This window comes from Parambassis ranga, chromosome 1 (genome assembly GCF_900634625.1).
Source record: "Parambassis ranga chromosome 1, fParRan2.1, whole genome shotgun sequence".
In the NCBI taxonomy this organism is placed as follows: Eukaryota; Metazoa; Chordata; class Actinopteri; family Ambassidae; genus Parambassis; species Parambassis ranga.
The window spans coordinates 24855542-24871863 of record NC_041022.1 but is presented as its reverse complement, the minus strand read 5'-3'; positions in this window follow the sequence as shown (position 1 = coordinate 24871863).

Genomic DNA, 16322 nt, shown 5'->3' with positions numbered 1-16322 from the left:
CGGGGTCCGGGTGGCAGCACAGCAGGGACATGGCTGAGGGCTCTCTGGGGTCCGGGCAGAAGACCACCAGCGATGGAGACGCGGACCCTCCAGGGTCCGGGCGGAAGACCACCAGCGATGGAGACGCGGACCCTCCAGGGTCCGGGCGGAAGACCACCAGCGATGGAGACGCGGACCCTCCAGGGTCCGGGCGGAAGACCACCAGCAAGGACGAGACGACAAACCCTCCTGGGTCCGGGCTGAAGACCAGCGAGGACGAGACGACAAACCCTCCTGGGTCCGGGCTGAAGACCAGTGGAGACGATGAGGCTGACCCACCAGGGTCAGGGCAGAAGGTCGGCGGAGACGAGGCTGCGGACCCTCCAGGGTCCGGGCAGAAGGTCGGCGGAGACGATGAGTCTGACCCACCAGGTTCAAGGCAGACAGTCAGCAGAGATGAGGAGGCTGACCCACCAGACGAGGAGGCTAACCCTCCAGGGTCAGGGCAGAAGGTCAGCGGAGACGGTGAGGCTGACCCACCAGGGTCAGGGCAGAACACCAGCGAAGACGAGGCAGCGGACCCTCCAGGGTCCGGGCAGAACACCAGCGAAGTCGAGGCGGCGGACCCTCCAGGGTCCGGGCAGAACACCAGCGAAGACGAGACCGCGGACCCTCCAGGGTCCGGGCAGAACACCAGCGAAGACGAGGCCGCGGACCCTCCAGGGCCCGGGCAGAACACCAGCGCCGAAGACGAGGCCGCGGGCCCTCCAGGGTCCGGGCAGAACACCAGCGCCGAAGACGAGGCAGCGGACCCTCCAGGGTCCGGGCAGGAAGCCAGAGCCGAAGACGAAGCAGAAGACCCTCCAGGGTCCCGACAGGAAGCCAGAGCCGAAGACGAGGCAGAAGACCCTCCAGGGTCCCGACAGGAAGCCAGAGCCGAAGACGAAGCAGAAGACCCTCCAGGGTCCCGACAGGAAGCCCGAGCCGAAGACGAAGCAGAAGACCCTCCAGGGTCCCGACAGGAAGCCAGAGCCGAAGACGAAGCAGAAGACCCTCCAGGGTCCCGACAGGAAGCCAGAGACGAAGACGAAGCAGGGGGCCCTCCAGGGTCCCGACAGGAAACCAGAGACGAAGACGAAGCAGAAGACCCTCCAGGGTCCGGACAGGAAGCCAGAACCGAAGACGAGGCAGGGGACCCTCCGGGGTCCGGACAGGAAGCCAAGGCAGGGGACCCTCCGGGGTCCGGACAGGAAGCCAAGGCAGGGGACCCTCCAGGGTCCCGACAGGAAACTAGAGCAGGGGACCCTCCAGGGTCAGGGCTGGAAGCCAGAGTTGGGGGTTCCCCAGTGACTGGACCAGTCGCTGGGGCTGAGAGTCCTTCTGGGTCAGGACGTGGACCCAGATCTGATGACCCTCCAGGGTCAAGGCTGGATGCACCCCCAGCATCCAGACAGGTGACCTCCAGTGTCTCTGCCACCCCTGTGTTGGTAGGAAGTCCTCTGCGGGGGGCACTGGAGGTCTCTGTGGCAGGTGGCGTCGTCTGGAGCCCGCCCTCTGGCCGAGACAGGGGAAGCGACGCCGTCTGGAGCCCGCCCTCTGGCCGAGACGGGGGAAGCGACGCCGTCTGGAGCCCGCCCTCTGGCCGAGACGGGGGAAGCGACGCCGTCTGGAGCCCGCCCCCCTCTGGCCGCGACGGGGGAAGCGACGCCGTCTGGAGCCCGCCCTCTGGCCGAGACGGGGGAAGCGACACCGTCTGGAGCCCGCCCTCTGGCCGAGACGGGCGGAGCGACGTCGTCTGGAGCACTCCCTCTGACAGAGCGGGGAGGAGCGAGGGGAGGAGCGGCGCCGTCTGGAATCCGCCCTCCGACGGAGCGGGGAGGAGCGACGTCGTCTGGAGTCCGCCCTCTGACGGAGCGGGGAGGAGCGACGTCGTCTGGAGTCCGCCCTCTGACGGAGCGGGGAGGAGCGTCGTCGTCTGGAGTCCGCCCTCTGACGGAGCGGGGAGGAGCTCTGACGGAGCGGGAAGGAGCGACGTTGTCTGGAGTCCGCCCTCTGACGGAGGGGGAAGACCTGCCCCCCTGGATTGAACGGAGCCATCGGCCGGAGTGGGCTTGCTGAGGAGGAGGAGAGCTGGCAGAGGCGATCCACCAGCTGGGTCAGGCAGGGGGTGAGCAGCTGGAGGGGTAGATCCAGCACGTCGTCGGCGTTGACGATGCCGGCGTAGCACCCACTCCTCTGAAGATCCCCCTACTCGTCTGAGGACAGAGGCGGTGAAACCAGCTGGCCATGCCGGTTCGTCCCCAGGTCCAAATAAGATGGATTTGAATACAGGTAATTGCCACGGCATAACCTCTAGATATTCATCAATGAGGGTGATGACGAACCGTTTGCGCTCCTCCACCGTATCCAGAAGACTTAACAAGTCCCGTCTAAACTGACGAGATTTGCTGCCTGGGAGGGGCTGGTAAAGTGTCAAAAGAAACCAGGAGAGACAAAACATGCTGCCTGTCGTTCTCAAACCCCTCCCAGGCACTAATGTAGGCTGCTGGGTCCATCATGGTCAGTTCTTCTGTTATGTGGGGTGTAGTTCTTAATAGGACCCAAGCGCAGACAAAATAATGTTCAACAAAAGGGGAGCTTTATTTAAAGCCAACACAAAAACCAGTCCAGAGGAGCAGGTAAACGAAAGGAGGGCTACTGGGAACAGTGCCAAACAAAAGGTAAAAAGTACAAAATAAACACAAAAGGATAAACCAAACCAAACCTGAGGATGATCGGGGAAACATGAGGAAACACGGAGGAAGAAGAAGGACGAAGAGGTGAATCACGAGGGAGTACACACGGGGGTGCACACGGGGAATCACAAGGGAAGAACTGACAAAGACAAAGGGAAGGCACAGGGCTTAAAAAGAGGAGAGACGACACAGGTGAACACAATTAGGGAGGAGCTGATAATCAGGGAGGAGGCTAGAGGAGGAGAGAGGGAAGGACTGAGGAGCAGAGAACAGGAGGGAGGAGGAACAGAAGGAGAGAGGGAAGGACTGAGGAGGAGCAGAGAAAGAGGAGGGAGGAAGAGAAGGAGAGAGGGAAGGACTGAGGAGGAGCAGAGAAAGAGGACAAACACTGAAAACTAAATAACAAAATAAACAATATAATAAAAGACAAGGAGCCAAGACCCTGGCTCATGACAGTGTGTGTGTCCAGAGCGCCACGCTAGGTGATTTCAGACACGCAGCAGCTCATCGAGACCTCGACCCCAAGACCTCTCGCACCAAAACTGTCATACCCCTACACTACAGGACACAGAGCCACCCTGCACAGAAGGCGTTAACTTTGAGAGCTCTAATAAATATATATTCGAGTCCTGATTGGGAGGCAACATCTGATGCCGATCGAGTCTGAAATCACGTAATCGGTCGGGACATCCCTAATCGTAATCTTAATGGGAATCTGCATGTGATTCTGGCCCCACATTTTGATCTAGGTCTAGGCTAGCAGCAGCTAAGAAGCAGCCTCTGGGTTTAGAGAAACAAGCCTATATGTGGAAGTGTCAAAAACTGCAGTCTCCCCTATGCCCTCTAGAGACTGGCTCCAAAAATGAGTCAAACTTGCCACCACGATGTAAGGAATGCACAATATTTACTGTCACACCCTGGAAACCCGATTTAATGAGTTTTCAGTGGTAGACAATTGTGGACTAATAAATATATAATGAACTATGTATGTACTATGTATTATAGTGATGCTAGCGTTATTAGGGATGCATCATTCCTGATTCCTTCCTCCTACATTTTTGTGCACCATTTTTGTTTTTGTTTCAGTTTCCTGGAAGTAAAGGTGGGACAGCTGTAAGAAACACTTTTAAACATAAATGTAAAGCCCCTTTCCAATAACAGGGAAGGAAGCTAACAGAGCTGCTGCCAGGTCTGCAGATGAGAAGATAAGATGTTGGCACACAGTGTGTGTGTGTGTGTGTGTGGGATTGTATGGGAGGGAGAAGAGGAGAAAGCTCGATGGCACAGAAAGCAGTTCACACCATATATTACAGTAAAATCCAGTATTAACAATCCCACTCCCTTCCTGCCATTCAAAGCCTTTTTGACTTATGACCTCTGTGTCTCTGTGTGTGTGCAAGGGAGAGAGTGTGCAAGAGGGAAAGAGAGAGGGTGCAACTCGACACCAGAACACAAATTGGGGTGTATTATCTACTTAGGAAAAACTACCCTTCTACAAATCAGCAGCTTGTTGGATTCAAATACACTAAATTGTGTATTTGAAGTGTTTCCACTTTGTAAATACATATATATATATTATACATATATAAATATATATATTCAGCTGACAGAAATCAACCGTACTGAACATTTTTTGGCAGACAGAAGGCTTTGTGAAACTTCCATGAGTCAGACATTGGCAGTGAAATCGGATTAGACAGCCACTTAAGTCATTGTGCAGTGTAGATGACGACATTAGCTGCTCAGTCTATTTTTGGGGTGGTCTGATTTGCTAAGACATGATCAGTCTGACAGAAAATGTCTTTGGTGATCACAAATGGACACCTTAAATTACAAGTATGAATGCACACAAGACACATTGAGGACATTGTCCATAAAAATATACTATGCTAAAACTCATAAATAATACATTCAGATTAGGTTTTATTGGTAGTTTTGGTTTTCTGCAGCAATGCTAAAGAGAGATACAAAAATGTTAATTCTATTGCTTATGAAGGTAATTAAAATGATCTCTGACATAGTGACCATAGACTGTAAACCCACAAACCCTATGCAATATTAAGTATGGGTTTCTGATCATAGACTGTATATAATGACGGATGAGATGACAGCTCCCCAAAAGTGAGGCCAAAACATCTGCTGACTGGCTGTAGTAAGGTTAATAAACCACACCTCCTCCATGTGAGTGGATGAGACATCAACCTAGCTAAAAAAATATAAAGCAGGCTACTACTTAAATAGGAGATATGGTGATTTTGACATGTTCATTTTTAAATAGATATTAGTGGGTAAAAGCAACAGCATGGTCAGCAACGAAGGTACTAGCTTGCAATGAAATTAGGACAGCTATAATGCAACTTTATTGTGCTGACCCTGGCTCTATGATTGCCAGGCTACACACAAGACATGTATGCCTCACTTTTCTACAATCAGCAGAGGTGAAGCCACATCATCCATCGTTATATACAGTCTATGTTTCTGAGAAGCAGCTCTGAGTCTTTGTGGCTCCAGCTGTCGCCATCTTCCAAACAGTAAGCAATCAGAGTCAGCACCTGCCTGTCACTTAAAGAGGTCAGAGCTCTGGCCTAATATAACTAAATCAAGTGAATCATATAAAAGAAAACTTTACAAAATTGCAAAAAAAAGCTGTTATAATATAACATTCTCCTGTGCAGGTTTACATTTCCACATGGAGGTCTATGGGGATGCACTCACTTTAGGAGCCAGCTGCAGGGTACAGTGCAGTTGAGACTTCTTCCTGGACTTCATTTTTCAGCCCTGAGGGTAACATGTTCTCACAAATAAAAAACACATTTGGATGGCAATCACCTACCCCAGAAACGACACATGGTTACAATTAACTCTGACTAGCTCTCTATTATATATATATATATATATATATATATATATATATATATATATATATATGATTATTTACAGAATAGCATATCTGGACAGACTTTGACCCAGGAACATGCGGTCCCACCTCCAACAACACATACAACTATCAGTGGGTGCCAGATGAACTGGTCCTTTTCCAAAGCCTGGAAATGCGAACATCTTCTTACAGTCTTGTGATGTTACTGCTTGGTCTGACCACAACTGACAAAACAGTCCTAACACTTATCACTGTTTGCACAACCCATTAACGTCTTACTATAAAAATAACAGCCAGTTTAAAGCTTCTCGAGCCATGATTACAACCAGCAGTGGTCTAATGTGGTTCTGTTTCCCTTTACATAACATCCTACTGAAATCTATCAGTGAGTCAGTACAGGTTGTTTGGCAGCAGCCTCACCTCATCATATCCTGCTGTTAATGCTTTCCACACTCTTTTTTTATGAAGGCAACATGTTGATAAGTTTATTGTGTTTCTCCTTGTTTGAAATTAGGATCATTTAGCTGTCTGCAGTCGAAGCAGCCACGCTCTGCCCTAACAAGCAGCTGACACCTGAAATGTCCCATTACTGCAGCTCCCGCTGTTTTATTGTCCCATCACGGTCCAAAATACGTATTTATTCCGCTCCTGACATAAAGAGCAGAGTTTATTTTGCAGAAAAGTGGTCACGTTCAAAAAGCCAAATTGGGCCCGTGCGTACGCCTCGACACACATCCCACACATCAGGTTTTTATTTAACTCATGCGAGCGTGTGTCTCCTGTGGGTCAATAATATTCAAACTGCCTACTAGCTGTGAATAATTGTGAATGAAAGCAGAGCAGATTAGAAACACCTGTTTGGGTTGCTGTGTGTGTGTGTGTGTGTAACTCTTAACATCCATAAAATCATTTCAAATGTGTAACAAGCTGCATGACTTTACATATACAACACTACGCCAAGTTGAAAAGCTGAATATTTGTTGTTATGTTCAATAATACAATGTCTTGTAAGATGTTTTTTCCAATGCTAAAGGCTGGCATTATTTTGTACATTTTATTGTTTTTATTAACAATAAGCTAATAAGTTTTTGAAGTTTAAAGCCATATTTATAATCTATTGTTGCGTGAACAATTTGTACAATTTAGTCATTTAATTCTATATTTTATTTATATCAATGTCTATATGTCATTAATCTTAATGCTTTTATTTTTTATTGATTAATAATTTAGGCATGCATCAATTGTAATATGTTGTGTATCTAATTATTAAGCTTTGTTTGTTAAATAAGTAATAAGTATGTTCTGAATGTGTGTTTTAAGGGTCAGTGTGGTGGATGGGCTTGGGGCGTGTGGAGTGCCAAAGCAGGGTAAAAACTGCCACTGGTGGCAGAGGGCGGCTGGAGCAGCACCATGTCAGTGTCAGAGTAGAAGCAAAAACAAACATGAAGGCACAAAATATGATGACAAAATGACAGACTGGGAAACACAAACATGCACACAGTGGTTAAAAACACCTGTTGACAGCAAAGTGATAAACATAATTGAGGCACAAAAAACATAGTCAAACCCCCCCCCCCCCCCCCCCCCCCGACTTCAGTGAATTTTAATATAATAACATTTTAATATAAGTCTTTAAATGTGGGGGGATTAGTTGTCCAAAAATGACACTGTTATAAGGTTAAGTGTTAAAAGTAAGTGAAGCAGAAAGAAACTTGTAAAGAACCCACTTTATGACCTGCAGTAAAAGCCGGGCTGAGTTTCAATCGAAGGTTCAGTGTGTGATGTATCATCCTGTTACAGTATGTACCTCTGAAACCTCTCCACCACTTGACCTTCCACTAACCTTGAAATGCCTGTCACATGGGATGCCTATCAGCCAAAATATGTTTTTTTATGTAACATCTTTTGAAGCTCTCGCTGGCTGCAGTGTGTGTGTGTGTGTGTGTGTGTGAGAGGCGGTTACTACTCCTCTCCTCTGGTTATGAAAACACAGCGACCGCCAGCACTGGCAGACAGCTAATATTAAATCCCTGAAAAACACACATTATTCTATATAATATGGTTCGCTCTGACTTCTAAACAGGGGAACGAAACAGTTCATCACATGGGACGTAAAATATTTAATGAACATGAGCCTTTATTTATGGCAGATCACCTCTCACATCACTGGGGGAATGTTTTCAGTGGGGTCTGCTGGAGTCCAGGTTCAGGGAGGTCGTCGTATCAGATATTTGACATCTTGGTTCACTTTATTAAAGTGCTGTGTGCTTAGCAGAGCATTGTAGCTTTCAGCAGAGTTAGAAAAACATGCAGATGGCGAAGACATTTAAGATGCTTCAATCCCCGGTTGTGGCTGCATGCTGGCATGCTTTTGGAAAGACAACTAAGGTCTCACTGCATCTATATTAAAGTAAAGCAATTTTCCGGTGAGTTATTAAGCCACATTGGAGCTCAAGAGCAATTTTACAGTGGCTAAGGCTGCTAGTTCACAAGCTAACCTCCCCGTGCAAATCAATGCAATGCTAAATCAACTCTTTTTTGCCAATAATATACAATATTCTGCAAACATGGCAGTCATGTCACATTCAAGTGTCAACCTTTATAATATGAACTGTCAAAAATGGCAGCTCGGCTTCGGTGCTGGCTCCAAATCATTTAAGGACAAAATGTGCACAGTGCCCTAAAATATTCCATCCAATGACAGGTGCCATGGTAACCAGGTAATCAGTGGTATTATGTACTTCATCTATAGTACATAACGTGACTGATCAAGTACAATCTAGCATATTTAGTCAAATATAATATATAACAAAACAGCAAAACATTTTCTGCAGACTTAGAGAACCAAACCAGGAGAGTGAACACACCTTTAATATACCTGTCACATTTTATTGGTCATTTTTTTAAAGCCTTGAATAGTCCTAACACAAATTCATGAATAAGAAAGTGCTTAAATGATTGTGCTGTGCCATGCCAGGCCTCTCGAAACAGTCTGAGGCACGCCCTGTCAGTCTGTTTTTCATACTGTCTGAACGTCATGATTCACCAGCCCGTGTTTTGTTCTGTTTGGAAAGTTAGTGCTTGAAGCTCGTTGTTATCATTGACCAGTATTGGCCTTGATTGTGTCATCTGGTTTAACCTCAAGAACTGGCCATCATGGATCCAGGACGCTCAAAGGGTACCAGTCAGGAAGTTTACACAGTGATGCTTAGCAACGGACTGCGGCTCCGGGAAACAAAAGGCTGAGCTGCTCCAAGCCTAAAATGCTTCCAGACACCTCAATGTCACAACTCTTACTTACACAAAACTGTGGTCGACAGAGTTTAACTGGTCCTCCAGAGTAATGTAAGCTGCACCGACCCAAAATGTGAGTGAAGTCAAAAGTCAAAGCACAGCTTGTTGCTGAGATCCATCATGTGAGTTCAATAGTTGAAGACATTGTTACCTTTGTTTGGAGGCTCAACACTGCCACCAGTGGGTCTGAACATAACCACCGCTGTGTAATGATCCAGATCGAGGTAATGATGGCAAATCAGTCACAGAACAGTGGTCTGCAGCTGACAGCAGACGCAGCAGAAACAGCCTTCTGGTGAAGAACAGCTAAATGCTGCCATCTAGTGGTCAGAATAAAAAAGTACAACTTGGCTGTTTGACTCTCGTGGCATTCATGTAACTCGGATGTAGACAGATCTCCTTATTGTATTCACCTATACATTCAATTAAATAGATAGAGAAAATGGTTGCCTGTTTTTGTCTGATGTGTGTTACATGTTAAAGCACTTCAACATTTTACTTCATGTTTTATTTGAATAGACTAATAAGGATGGCCAGCTCTGTCCTTGGGAGTCCACTTGATCCTGTGGAGGAGGTGGGAGATCAGAGGATGCTGACGAAGCAATCATCGCTGATGGAGAACACCTCTCACCCCATGCTCAGCACTGTCACAGCATTGAGCAGCTCCACCTGTGCTGTTTGAAGAAGCGCTACTGCAAGTCTGTGGCTGTCAGACATTACAATCAGTCCTGCTTCCAGTACACCCCACATAAACAGAAACACATTTTGACAACAACTATCCTACCTCCTGTGCACTTTCATGTTTAATGTACAATAGTTGTATCGTCCCACTTTCTATTTTTGGGGTTTACTGTGCTCTCATGTACAGTGTAATATTTACAGTGCCTGATCATAATGTGCAATAACAATACAGGACTCAAGTCATTTTATTCTGTTATAATTACAAATATTCATTCTTTTTGCATTCCTTTATATTTTTATGATGATCATTTTCATTTTCCATTCCTGAATTTCTCCTGACTTTCTTCTGACTTTAAAGAATATATTGATTCCATTTAATTTCATTTCATTATATGTTGTCAGTTTTTTAGTTCAATTTAATTGCCTTTTATTTTTTATCTTTTTGTTTTTTCTTCTCTTCATCCATCCATTTATCTTCAACTGCTTATCCAGGGCTGGGTTGCAGGGGCAGCAGTCTAAGCAGAGACACCCAGACTTCCCTCTCACAGGACACTTCTTCCAGCTCTTCAAGGGGAATCCTGAGTTGTTCCCAGGCCACATCTCCACCATGTCCTGGGTCTCCCCCTGGTGGGACATGCCCGGAACACCTCCCCAGGGAGGTGTTCCGAAGCAGATGCCCGAGCCACCTCAGCTGACCCCTCTTGATGTGGAGGAGCAACGGGTCTACTCCGAGCTCCTCTAAGGGAGCATCCAGCCACCCTCATTACAGTGTAGTGTTAGTGTAGCAGTTTATTTTATAGTCTGTTTATATTTAATGCTAATTTAAATCTTTTTTAATTGTATGCTTTCCACAGTTTACAACTAATCTATCTGAAAAATGCTACACAAATAAAGTTTGACTATTGATTTTTAGTCACATTTCTTCCCAGATTTGTCTCAAATATTTCTGGTTACTGGATTCTGAATGATGCACTTACTGGCCACTTTATTAGGTCTTGCTGGATCTATGCCACCAAGAATTTAGGCAGGTCTAAAAGCAAAGGAGTCCAACCAGCTACTAGCAAGGTATGACTAATGTCATACTGCCACACATTTTTTGGAATGTGTGGTATGTGTGAATTTTGGAGAACTTCCACTTCTATCAGCCTGACTGACCTGACTAATAGCTTGTAGATTCAGAGCATTGTGTGGTCAGGCTAACCCTCATCATTAACCTCTTCTACGGTAGATTGGTGAAAGTTAATACACTGTGGGAGGGCCTGGACCTCTCAGACTGCAGTTGCTGTTAAGCAGCAGGTGGTATTCTAGCATTCACTTATGGGCTAACATTTTTTTCATCTGACCAGCTGGGTTAATTAGCAGCTGCAAATTTGCTGCTCTTTGTTTTAAGCCACAGGGAGTAAGTGCCACACCAGAGGGGGGAGTTTAGTGAAGCAGCTAAATTCATATAATGCTGGCTATATTGGCAGGCACTACAAGAGGCACTAAAGTAACTGCCAAACACTTTCCAGATAAAGTCTGAACGACATCTGCTCCAGGACTGCAAGCAGAGCGCACAACCCTGACAACAACGTCATTCCAAATGCTTCTCTCCTTAGGAGGTTACTGAGTGCTTTGCAGAAGGATAATTCACTATGATGGGGAGTGCTGCTGAAATGGATGGTCAGGTCAGAGTACATGTTGCTCTCAGCAGCACACAGTGGAAACAGGAAATTGCCTTTACTGAAACATCTGCAACCAAAAAAAAAATGTGTTTCACACTTATTGCACATTCACAATGTTACAGCATTCAAGAGAAGTCCATTTTGGACAGTTAATGTTGACAGCTTTAAGAGGACCAGAAACACTGACTGTGGCTGGGCAGTTGCTATGCCATTCTGTCATTGAAAAGACTGGGTTGGTTGGAAGGGTTAAAATGGATAATTTTCACACTTTATCTCTTACGTTCAGATAAAACAACAACCTGTTAGCCATAATGCTAACATTTGTAGCGACCACTGTGTAAAAGGGCATAATGCGGAGGGGATGGTGTCACACTGCAGTAGCAGTTCAATGCAGCTTCCTTTGTGTTTGACCAGGTGTACATACTACAGGTCAGCAGGGACCGTTTTCTTCAACTTTATCTCAAGATAATAGACCTCACTTTTTTATTGTGTATTTATTTTTAAAAACTGACTATTTATGTATTTTTAACTCACTAAACTCACCAAAATCCAGCTATATATCTATTTTATTTTATTTTCACCCACTCCTGACTGAGATAAGGTGTGTAAATAATGCTTGATAATAAGGTTTCCTCTTAACTCAGTGTAATAGGAAGGTCAGGTGTAAATGGAGAGTGTTTGAGATTCAGCCCTGAGTGCTGTCTGCAGTCGTTTTTTAAGCGGTGGAGACGGGCCATGGATCGATCTATCTATCTGTCTGGGTTTGTGTAAAATCAGAGAAGCGAGTCGTGTTTTCCTGCTTCCTCAACATTCCCATCCCGGAAGTTTTTGATTGATCCGGAGCGCTGTCGGATCGGAAGCTCAGTGTGCAGATGGGAATGAGATGGGAATGAGAGGCACCTCGTCACGGCTTGTCAATCACAACCAACCCCCCCACCTCCACCCACGACACACACACACACACACTCTCACTCACTCACAGACACACTGAGCAGCTTACACACTTCATAGACTTGCCTTTTCCCTACGGGAGAATAACCACAAGAATATTTAGTTCCCCCACATTTACCAACCACCCACAGACACACTGGTGTGCACACACAGACACAGAGGAAAGTTCTGTCATCTGGCCTGTTTTTTCCCCTCCCCACTCTTCTTGTCTCCTCTTCGCTCATGTGGTCAATCTTTGAGGTTTTTGACAGGAACACAAGTAGGATTTTTTTCCCAGTTTTGTTTCTAGTTTCATCAGCGTCCTCCTGATCATGCTTTGAAAACATGACAGCAAAGCTGATGTAAGATGTCTCCAGCTAACCTCAAAGAAAAGAGGAAGCACTTTAAATTCAGTCAACTCAGGGAGCGGCATGAGCTCAAACATTTTCAGAAGTAATGGTACTCTCAGGTTGTCACAGTCTGGAGGTAATTGATGATGAATTCTTGTTGAAGTGACTAAAGTGAAAAAGGAGCAATGAAATCTTTTTATGGCCACCAGAGTATCAGAATCAAGAAGGACTTCTCACTGGAAAGCTAACCACGATATTCTATTCGAGGGCAAGATGCTAAGTCAGGGATTACTTGGTATTCAATATACTAAACCAAATGCAGACGTAGTGCTCACCTTTTCCAATGACTACAAGATTGGTGTAGGTATTTCAATTAAGAACATAAGATCATATCTGCATTATTAAACAGAGGCAGTTGATCCTTTTATCCCTCTAGTTTGATTATGTTCAGGTGTAACTGTGATGGCAGCAGTCCATCCTCACCAGGTGATTGGATAAAAAAGCTTTTGGCCCATTGGCAGTAAAAACTGTGGATAAATCTTCCATGACGTCACCCATTTGTTTCTGAAGAGCCGTTTTGAGGCTCGGTGTGAGGCTCCAGTACACGCCAACCAACGCCATGTTGGCAGTGTCACAGTCCGCTAAAACTCGTGTGACTGTTGTACGAATTCAGGGTGAGGGTGTCTGGAGGTTTAACCTAATTTATTTCTGGAAAGCACTTTGTGTTGCAAAGTTTTGTATGAAAGGTGCTATATATATTCGATTAGATGTATTTTGTAAAACAGATAATCATCATTTATGTTTATCTGTTATAAGAAATGTCTTGTTGCATCTACAGCATTTCTGTTTCGGGCCTATTTCCCATCAGGCAGTACGTCACAAGTGAACGTATCAGCTTGTGTCTGCATCTTTTCACACTGACCTTTGCCAGCAAGATGGCCAAGAGGTTTGCCTGTTGATCTCACTGCAAAAAAACCCAGGAATCCTACCTGTTTTATTTTTACTCATTGCTATCCAGCTTTCATTTCCTTTCCTCACATCATCTTTTTGCCTCCTCCACATCTCTTCTCCTGTGTCTCTCATGTCTAGTTTCATATATTGCACTTTATTGTACAACACTTCATAGTTGGGGTCTTATTCGTGCAATATCATGAGAAAGAGATTTCTGATATTTCCAAAATTCATTCTGCAGCTCACATACACAGTTACAGGCATTACACAATCTCAATGTCACCCTAATAATAATAATCTGATGTAAATGGTGGATCAAAACTTCAACTGAGATATAAAAGTGTATTCATTGTATCCTCAATGCACCTTGTGAATATCCATTCAATTTGAAAAACATTTGTGTGTTCATCATGAAATCCTAAATTTAACTTTACTCAATTTACTCACTGTCTATTTTCCCTGACAGGAGGATGGCATATAAAACATGAAGTCTGGTGTTTGTTTTTTTCTTGACCTTTCCTTCGACCACAAAATGTCCCTGTCACATCAGGAGCCTGAATATCTAAAGGGCAGATGCCTGAGGAAGAATTGGCTGCCAAAAGAAACTGCTGACATGTCACTTGTCTGTTGGAAATCTTGTCAAATATCAACTTATTATACACTGTTGGAATGCATACATCTCTACTGAGGTTTCACCTTATAGTCTGCTGGCAGTAAGTGCCATGCTGGCATTTGACTGAATATCTACTGATAGTTTGTAGGGTGCCTACAGGTGAACAATAAAGTGCTGTGGTGTAGCTGTGATATCAGCACAAAGGAGCAGAACATTCTGATGTTGAGTAGACTGTTTTTCTTATATATACAGTATATATATATGCTAGGGCTAACAACCAAGTCTAGACTGGTTTAGGCTGAGCCCAGGCTGTAAACTCACTCCCCTTTCCTTTTCTAAACAAACAAACAAAAACCAGACAAACTAAATAACTAAAAACACTTATAACACTCAAAAAATAACTCATTGGATGAACTCAGTTAACTCAATTGTGGGAGACTTTTCCATCTAATAAATATAGGTAGCCCTAACTCAAAACAAGTACATTTCCACAATATAATGTATTTGAGTTGGACCAACAGGATTTTTCATGTTGGTCCAACTCAACCTAAACATATCTTTTAAATATAATTAAATTGAGTTAGTTCTTATTTGTGTCAAATAGAGCTGAAATAAAGTACATATGTTTATTAGTAATTAAAGTTATTTGTGTTTGTTCAACCTAAAGATATAATAAAATTATTATTATAAAATTAACTTCAAATTAACCTACCACCCCTCAAGAGAAACATGACACTATACCTGGCTGAGGTATTTTTATTTAAATGCAGCAGAAATAGAAACAGTAAGGTGCATAACATTCCTCCAGGACATAAACCTTTGCATTTCAATATATCAAATTAATTTGGATGAAACGACCACATCGCTGGGCTCCTGTCTTCAGAACGTGTAAGCTGCCCTCCTATAGGGTCGAAAAACACAAACACACAACACTCATGTTACATGCAATTCTGAACATCACATAAACATGTGATGTTCAGAAACAAAAACATCTTTCATCAATATTGAAGTTCCTCCTTTGTTCTGGGAAACTTACAGAAGCTTCTTTGAGAAGTCATCATTCACCTGGAAAACAGTACAAAACAATATTGTTAGTTGAGAAGATTGAAGCAAGGCGTCTGGACTTGTGGAGTTTTCTAGAAGACGTTTCGCTGCTCATCCAAGCAGCTTCATCAGTTCTAACTGTTTGGTGGGGAAACATGGTTTATATGTGGTTACAGACCTCAGTGGGTGGGTCTGGGTAAACACTTAAAAACTGAAAAAACAATAGCACTAAATGTTTCCATACTTACCTGTGATGTTCTGGCTGACTGGGCCAGGTGTGTCTAACGACTGGCTAATGACTATGAAACTGCCGGAGGGGGACTGGTTGACAGCCCTTTGTTCTTACTGTGAGTCTGTGCAAACTTCCTGGGAATACCCAGACCCACCCACACAGGTCTGTAACCACATAAACCATGTTTCCCCACCAAACAGTTAGAACTGATGAAGCTGCTTGGATGAGCAGCGAAACGTCTTCTAGAAAACTCTACAAGTCCAGACGCCTTGCTTCAATCTTCTCTATGTATGATGACCTGGATGAATGAGAATCTTCATCAACAATATTGTTAGTTGTAGTTACTCTCACACAGACTTGAATGGCTCTAAAGAAATGTGAGTTTTCATTTTACATTCATTAATTACCATGGACAAATAAAAATGTGATTTAGTAGTAGCATAATCCATGTATTAAATGTGTATGGTGTATGATAAGCTGCAGATGCATAAAAGTACCTGGTTCCAAACTGCACTCTTCACACATCCACATACAGCATCCTGTAAAATAAAAGAAGTCAGGAAAGAGTCAGATCACACTGACCAAATAACAAGATGCTGTAATTGATTACCAAGTATATAATTAGCTACAGTCATTAAGAGCATAAAATGAGATTATATATTAGAGGTATGCATAAATATATAAAAGATGTTATGCTGCAGCAGCCACTCTCAAATTTCACAATGAAACAGCCCAATTTCAAATCTAAAAAGCCTCTGAGGTCCACCCAAAACATGAATCTGAAATCTCAACTCGTTTTAATCAAATATCATTTAATAGGTATTTTTTAGGTTAAGTTGGACCAACATGAAAAAAATCATGTTGGTCCAACTCAAATACATCACATTGAGTTAGGGCTTCCCATATTTATTGGATGGAAAAGTCTCCCACAATTTAACTGAGTTCAACCAATGAATTCTTTTTTATTTTAT